This window comes from Fukomys damarensis, unplaced genomic scaffold (genome assembly GCF_012274545.1).
Source record: "Fukomys damarensis isolate Sample0158 unplaced genomic scaffold, DMR_v1.0_HiC HiC_scaffold_20, whole genome shotgun sequence".
NCBI lineage: Eukaryota > Metazoa > Chordata > Mammalia > Rodentia > Bathyergidae > Fukomys > Fukomys damarensis.
This window is the reverse complement of record NW_022900932.1, coordinates 2,916,705-2,923,978: the sequence shown is the minus strand read 5'-3', so window position 1 is coordinate 2,923,978 and position 7,274 is coordinate 2,916,705.

Here is a 7,274-nt window from a genome sequence, read left to right as displayed (position 1 = left end):
TAGACAGGGCGGGCGGGCGAGGTGGAGCAGCCCCACCACCCAGGTTTGCGTGGATTTAGCACAGCCACCGAGGCCTGGTGCCCTCTCAGGGAGACAGGTCCAGACTCCAGGAGCCTCCGCTGGTGCCCTGAGGCACAGAAGGGGAACTTGCCGCACCCTCGGGGACAGGGTCCTGCCCTCAAGTCGGGGCTCCCTCCTGCGGCGCAGTGAGCACAGTGGTTCATCACAGACTCCATGACAACCCGCTGAGCCTCCCACACTGCCACATGCAGGCCCAAGGCTGATGTTTATCCTCAGAGCTGCTCCCCTGTACCCCAGAGGCATTTGTAACCCCGCAGCACGGTCACGGAGGCTGGGTGGGCTGTGCACACAAGCAGAAAAGTTCGGAAGGCTGAAGGCCTTGCCACAGGCTTCAGGTGCCTGGGTCGGGTCCTCTGAGTTCCAGGCCTGCCCTTGGTCCCCAGTGCCAGCAGTGCAGTGCCGAGAGGAGGTAGGGACATGGGCCCCGCTGTCACTGCGCCTGGGCTGGGATCCCGGGAGCCCGGGCAGCTCGCCGTCTGCTGGGCCTCGGTGTCCTCACCCGTCTCCTGCTGCAGGGGTCACTGTCAGACTGCCGGACCTGGGCTCGCCAAAGGCCCTTGCCCCCTGGGGCCAAGCAACAGCTGGGGGGCAGCGCCTCACTGTACCCAGTGCCCCTTTCCCCAGCCTGGCCCGCCCGAGCCATGTCTCCCAGATGGCACCATAAAGCCACCCCCGGCCTGTGCCGCCCGGAAACAAACAGCCCCACCCACCGGCCACCAAAGCGGCACGGTCACCTGGTGGGCACCTCCTGCCCCGGCCAGCTGTGAGGGCTGCACCTTAGGGCCAGGGCCCAGGTCCCTCCCTCCTGCTCTGCTGTCCTGTTCCTCCTCCTCTGAAGAGACCGAGGGCAAGAGTGGCGAGGGGACCCTGCGGCCTCCCTGGCTGGCTGCAGGGGACTCTGCCACAGGTGCCCCTGGCCTGTCCACCTGTGTGCGTACGTGGGAGGAAGGGGTCCATGTCCCCTCTCCCGGGGCTTACAGTGTGGGCCTCGGGGCCACTCTCAGGCAGTTTGCAGTGGGGAAGCAGTGTTCTAAGGGGCTCTAATGTCCCAGACAGAGGGGAGCACCAGCCCCAAGCTGCCTGCCGGCATCCCCGCCTCAGCCCCCAGACTCCGCCTTTCTTTGCAGCTTTGATCTCCCTAAGCTGCTTTCCTGGGCCTTGAGAGCCCTCCTGAGCAATGTCACCTGGCCGCAGGCTGCCTGTGCCCTGCTGTCCCTGTTCATGGGCGTGGGCGTGAGTCCCCGCGGGGCCAAGTTGCCAGGGTTCAAGTCTCTGCTGTGTGCCTTGTCTCTGCCTCAGTTTCCCTGTCTGTAGCAAAAGGCCCATGTGAGGTCAGGGCTGACCCGCAGAGGAGAGGCTTCCAGGGCTCGCGTGTGCCCCACCCAGGGAGGCCGAAGGAACCTGTGGCTTGCCGCAGTGCCCGCCTCAGCCCGCCGTGAGAAGGCAGGAGCGAAGCAGCAAGACGGGAGCAGCCCCGGTGGGCACCGGCAGGGTGCGGCCTGTAGCTCCCACCGGGCGGCCACCTGCCCCGGCTGAGCTCCCTGCTCCTTGGAGCTCGGGCACGCGTTGGCCATCCACAGACTGACAGGAGGGGAGTGAGTCCGCTTGTGTGCAGAGCCTGCCCAGCCCCCGTGACTGCTGTGGGGGGCAGGGGCTGTGCTGGGAGGGCTGACCAGGGCCTGGTGAGGAGGTCCGATCCGTTCAGCGTTTAGAAGACCAGGCTGAGGCCCAGAGGGAAGGAACTTAAGGGGCTGCACCCACGAGGGCTCACCCAGGGAGCGTCTCCAGCCCCTGCTGCCGCAGTGCCCTGTCACCCCGCCCCTGCCCGTCTCGGTTGGGTCACCTCTAAGCGGGGAGATCTCTAAGGGAGCCCCAGGATGTGTTCTGCACCGCCACGAGGACACCCAAAGGTTGACCTTGCCCCGGCCCAAGAGGCCGGAGGAGGCGAAGGGACAGCGACTCGAAGTCCCATGGGCTGTGTGCTCCCCTCCTCACGCCCGCCCCCCGCCCCCATCCTTCCTAACCCTGCTGACGCAGCAGCTTCTGGGGCTGCCCAGGCTGAGTGAGCAGCCGCGGGTGTGAGGCTTCCTTGACCGCTGGGCAGTGACACCCGAGACGCTGGCGGCTCCTGCTTCCTGCAGCTGCTGCCAGGTGCGCCCTGGCCTAGGCGGGGGTCCTGGCTTCTCTGAGTGGCTCAGGAGCTGTGCCAGGGGCAGAACGGTTGAAGGGACACAGGCGGAGGCCACCTGGGGCCTGTGGAGGGCGAGGGGTGGCCCAAGGTGGAGGGACAGGGCACCCGGGCGGGCCACTGTGCGACTCTGGCGACCCTCACTCGGCCCGTTTGGAGGCCTGTGCGTGGGGCCAGCATGTCAGCCTCTCCTGAGCTAGTGACAGAAGTCACTCCCGGAGGTGACTGTGTCCTGCTCAGCGCCTGAGTTGGTGGTCTGCAGAATCACCTCCCACACGCCCTCCCTGTGCCGGGGAGTGGCACCCCCTGCCCACAGCCCCAGGTTGGGGTGAGCCGGTGGAAACCCCACACCAGGAAGCAGAGCCCGCTGCCCGTCACCCTCCCAGCCCTCTTCCCGCTCGCCGTGACCATTGTTGTCAGGTCTCCCACGGGAGCCTCGCCCCACACGCTCCGCCTGCCTGGGGACAGTGCTGCCACCACCGCCCCACCCACATCGCCTCCCCCAGGTACCCAGCAAATCCTGTCCATCTGTCCATGCGTCCATCCGTTCCTTTTTTCCACACACAGCGGTTTGCCAGGAAGTGCCCTGGGACCCGCAGATGCCAAGCAGATGCCACAGAACCCTGTCTGTCTGGCTTCCAGTCTGTGCGGGACACAGGCCAAGAGGACTTTGATAACGGGGGTTACGTGCTGTGAGCCTCGGGATCCAAGAATGACAGGATGGAGAAGGGCTCCTTGAGGGAGACGCGTGTGCTGGATTCTGAGCACAATATAAAGCACATAGGAACTAGCCCAGGTGTGGTGGTGCACACCTGTAACCCTAGTTCTCTGGGAGGCTGAGGCAGGAGGGCTGCAAGTTTGAGCCCAGCCTGGGCAACTGAGAGACTTAGTGAGACCCTGTCTCAAAGTAAAAATGAGCGAGGGACAGAGTGTGCAAGCCCTGGGTTCAATTTCCAGGCTGAAAAGAAAGAGGGAGGCGGGTGCTTGGGGGAGTCTGAGCCCCTGGAACCAGGCACATTCGTGTGCATGTTCTGAGGTGAGGGGCCGGCACTCTCTCAGCAGACTGGAACCCCAGGATTAGGATTCACAGGCGCGAGTGCACATGGGCTGCCTTGACCTCGGGTCCCTTGGGTTCAGTGTCCCTTACGTCACTAAAGGAGGAGAGGGCGAGCACGGCTCCTGGCAAGTGAGTCACAAGGCCGGGATACTGAGCCCGAGACCCTGCACAGGCCATGACCTGGTCCCCGCAGCTGCACTGTGACTGCCGTGTTCTGGGGGCCTCTGGACACACCCCGCTCCCCGAACGCGTTGACCACCCAGTGGCCCGGTGGTTCAGGCCACGCTCCCACCCGTCTGTCCCCTGACCCGTTTGTGAGTCTGACTGCACGGAGGAGAGGCGGGTGCCTTTAGGTCTGGATCCAAATGTCACCTGCACAGGTCCTGCCCTGTGGCGGCAGTGGTCACCGTCGACACACGAAGTCCTGCTTCAGAAGAAGCACTCCTCCGCCCCAGCGCCAGTGGAGAGCAAGATTGGTGGGACCTGGCAGGTCCTAGGTGCTCGGTAACCTTTGCTCAAGGTGGGGCCGGGGGTCGGCACGCAACAGGCCTGGAGGTGCCGAGCAGGCAAGAAGCCTCACACCCCCACCTGCAGCCTGGAAGAAAGCAGGCCTGGTGTGGGGCACTGCCTAGAGCACCCCCGGGAGTGATGCTGGGTGCTGAGTGCAGGCAGGGATTCCGTAGGGGTCGGAGGAGGGGGTGCTCCCCACCCCAGGTCGGCCCCTGGGGCCCAGGTGGAAGGCAGCAGCGCAGCCAGGACTCGAAGGCCACAGCCCTCCCTGGAGAGCTGGAAGCTGCCCTGATAAGTTGGGTACATTTCTAGGGGCTCCTGGCAGGGAGAGGGCCGCTGATAGTGGGGCCTAGCGGGGGGCCGGCGGCTGCCCCCTCCCCGCAGCTGCCAGGTGCCCCAGCCCCTGGCCACTCTGCAAAACAGCCTGATTGTGCTCTTATCGGCTGTGGTTTCTTGGCCGGGCCGGCACGGCGTTAATAGGGAAAAGGCAGCACCCGGTGGGTGTGGGCAGTGACGTGGGTCCTCCGTCCCCCACGACGGCAGGAGGGACTCCTGGTGCTGGGAGGAGGGGCAGGCGGCACTGGGCCCCAACCAGGGCAGGGTGGTGTGGTGACACTCAGCTCCTTACCTCACAATGCCTGCCTCCAACTTCCCTGTGCCTCGGTTTCCCCACTGAAGCTAAATCAGGACATTAAGGACAGAGGCACCAGCCCTGAGGCTCTCAGGGTGACTCCATTCAGAGCCAGTGACTCTGGGGCCGCGTGCCTGGCACCTGCTCGCAGAGCGGCTGGCAAGATGAGCCAGGCAGGACAGGAATGAGGGGTCTCCTCACCCGCTCTGGTCCCCACACCGGGCCTGGGTTCAGGAGCAGTGGGCTCAGTCTGTCAGGGCAGGAGAGAGCTCTGGGCTCAGCCCAGGGCCTGCACGGCAGATCCCAAGCCCGCCTTCCACACTTCCCCAGCCAGAAGGGCCCGGGAGCGCGGCTGCTGCACAGCACCAGGAAGCCCACGGGTGGCTGCTTGCAGGAAGGACGCCGGGGGTCACCACGCCCTCTGAGGCAGCTGTGCCCGTGCAGGGCCTGGCACGGTGCATGGTGTGGGCTCTAGGTGCTGAAAACACCCCGCTGTGTCTGGATCTGGAGGGCACAGCCCCCACCCCAGGCCACTCCTGACCCCCTGCCCAGCACCCAGCATGCTCGCTGTCCTGGAGAGAGGACCCCGAGAGGACCCCACAGCCCAGCCCAGCCCCTGCCTGCGTCTTCTCGTAGCTGCAGCGGGGCCCTGGCATCTGGTGTCTGGCAGCCTCTCTCCCGGCGGCCTGGGTCTCTGCCTCATCTGTGCCACCAAGGACGGGAGTGCGGGGAGACAGAGCAGAGGGAAGTCATTGTGCCTGACAGATGGACGGACAGGTCCCTGTCCCCAGGAGCCAGAGTCCTGGGAAGATGAAACTGCAGGGAAGAGATAGAGGGCGAACTTGGGGTTCATGAGGTCCGTGGCAGCTGGAGGGGACGAGGGAAGGCGTTCTGAGAGAGACTCTGGAGCTGGAGGGGTTCTTTCAACCAAAAGTAAGGGTAACTCTCCCAGGTGCGGTAGCACACGGACCTCAGCTGCTCGGGAAGCAGAGGCAGGAGGTTTGCAAGTTTAAGGCCGGCCTGGGCAATTTAGGGAGAACTTGTCTGAGAGAAAACTCTGGGGAAGAGCCCGTGATAGAAAGCTGGCCTGACAGGAGTTCAGGGCCCAGCACTGCGGGGGGTGGGGCACAGGTGGAGTTGCACTGGGCCTGGATGCTCTGCATGGCAGATGCAGGGGTCTAGGGCAGAGGTCCTGGCCAGCAAGTGGCAGAGGGGACCTAGGACGCGACTCTGAGCCAGGCGGGGCGGTGAGTCGGGGAAGCTGTGGATGTCACTGCATCTGCTTCCCTGCTCTGACGCCTGCCAGCCAGGCCTGGGTTAGAGAGGCTGTGTGTCGCCAGAGTGCCCTCGCATTGGGCACCGGCCAGGAGTGAGCGGACAGAGTCCTCCCTCATTCTGGCTCTTTTCAGCCCCTAGAGGCTCCTTCCTGTCCCTCTGCAGAGGTGAGTGGGAAGATCCATGGAGCAGGCCCTGCACAGTGGAGCCGGGTCTGAAAGGCCCACCCAGCACAAAGTAAAAAGTCTGTTTCTGTATAAGAATCCTATGGAGCATCTCTACAGTCCTCAGAGACCTAGGCTCCTTCCAGAGCACTCTTCGGCCATCTTCCATGCTCTAAGTTGGCAACCACAATACCAGCTGTCACAGCTACATTCCAGGCAGTAGATGGAAGAAGGATTTAAAAAAAGGCAATAAGTGGTAAGTGGTGCATGTCAGCTTTGCTTCCTCTCTCTCCCTCTCTCCCTCTGTCTCTGTCTCTCTGTGTCTTTCCCAGTGCTAGAAATTGAACCCAGGGCCTTACATTTGCTAGACAAGTGCTCTGCCTCTGAGCTACACCACTAGCACTTACTAGCTTACTTTTAAGAAAGATTCTCAGAGGAGCCAGGGGTGTAGCTCCGTGGTGCCAGCACCTGCCTTGCATGGGCAAGGTCCTGAGTTCAAGCCCTGGTACCACAAAAAAAAAAAAAAAAAAAAAAAAAAAAAATTCTTAGAAATCTTGTTACATGACACTTCCGTTTGGTCAGAGTCACTCCTAGCTGCAAGGGAGGCTGGGAGTCTTCATTCCGGGCAGCCGTGTGCCATGCTAACACTCATGGCTCATTTACCAAAGAAAGGGCAGCGTGGCACTGGGGGTAACCAGCTTCGCCTGGGACTCGTCAGCTCAGCACTGGGTGCTCAAGGTACAGGGTGTACGGTATTCACCTGCATCACCAGAGGTCATGGGAGTGTTCACTGGTATCTTGAGTAGTAGGTGCTTTTCTTTTTGTTTGTTTTTTTCTGGTACTAGGGATCAGACTCGGGACCTTGTGAGGCTGGCACGACGCTGCTGAGCTGCACGCCGGCCCTGGTAGGTGCTCTTCGGCAGTGGCCGTCGGCGTGAGTGGCTCAGGGCACCGGGTGGGGCCTCCTGGAAACACAGGACCCTGCAGGCTGGGCTGTGGGTTCTGCGGTCACGCATAGCCATCACGGCGCCTGGAGTCCCCTCCAGCTGGGCCTGCGTGCCCCGTGCCCAGCCTGGCCTGGCTCCCACGCACTGTAGATGGAGAATTGGGGTGGGGATGGGGAGCCCAGCCTGCTGCCAGGGCCTGACCCCTGGGTGTGACCCCTGGGCCAGGAGGGAGCCCTGCAAGGGTTAAGCAGGAGCCCGCCTGCGGTCTGAGGTAAGTGGGAGTGTTTGCTCAGGTAAATAAGGAAGGATTACTTATAATGGGAGTCGGGCCTGGCTGACTCTCATCTCCCGGCCTCGCCACTTCCTCCCTGAGCATTCCTGCGCTCCGCGTGCCCGCACTGCCCCGAGCCTGCTGCTCCCC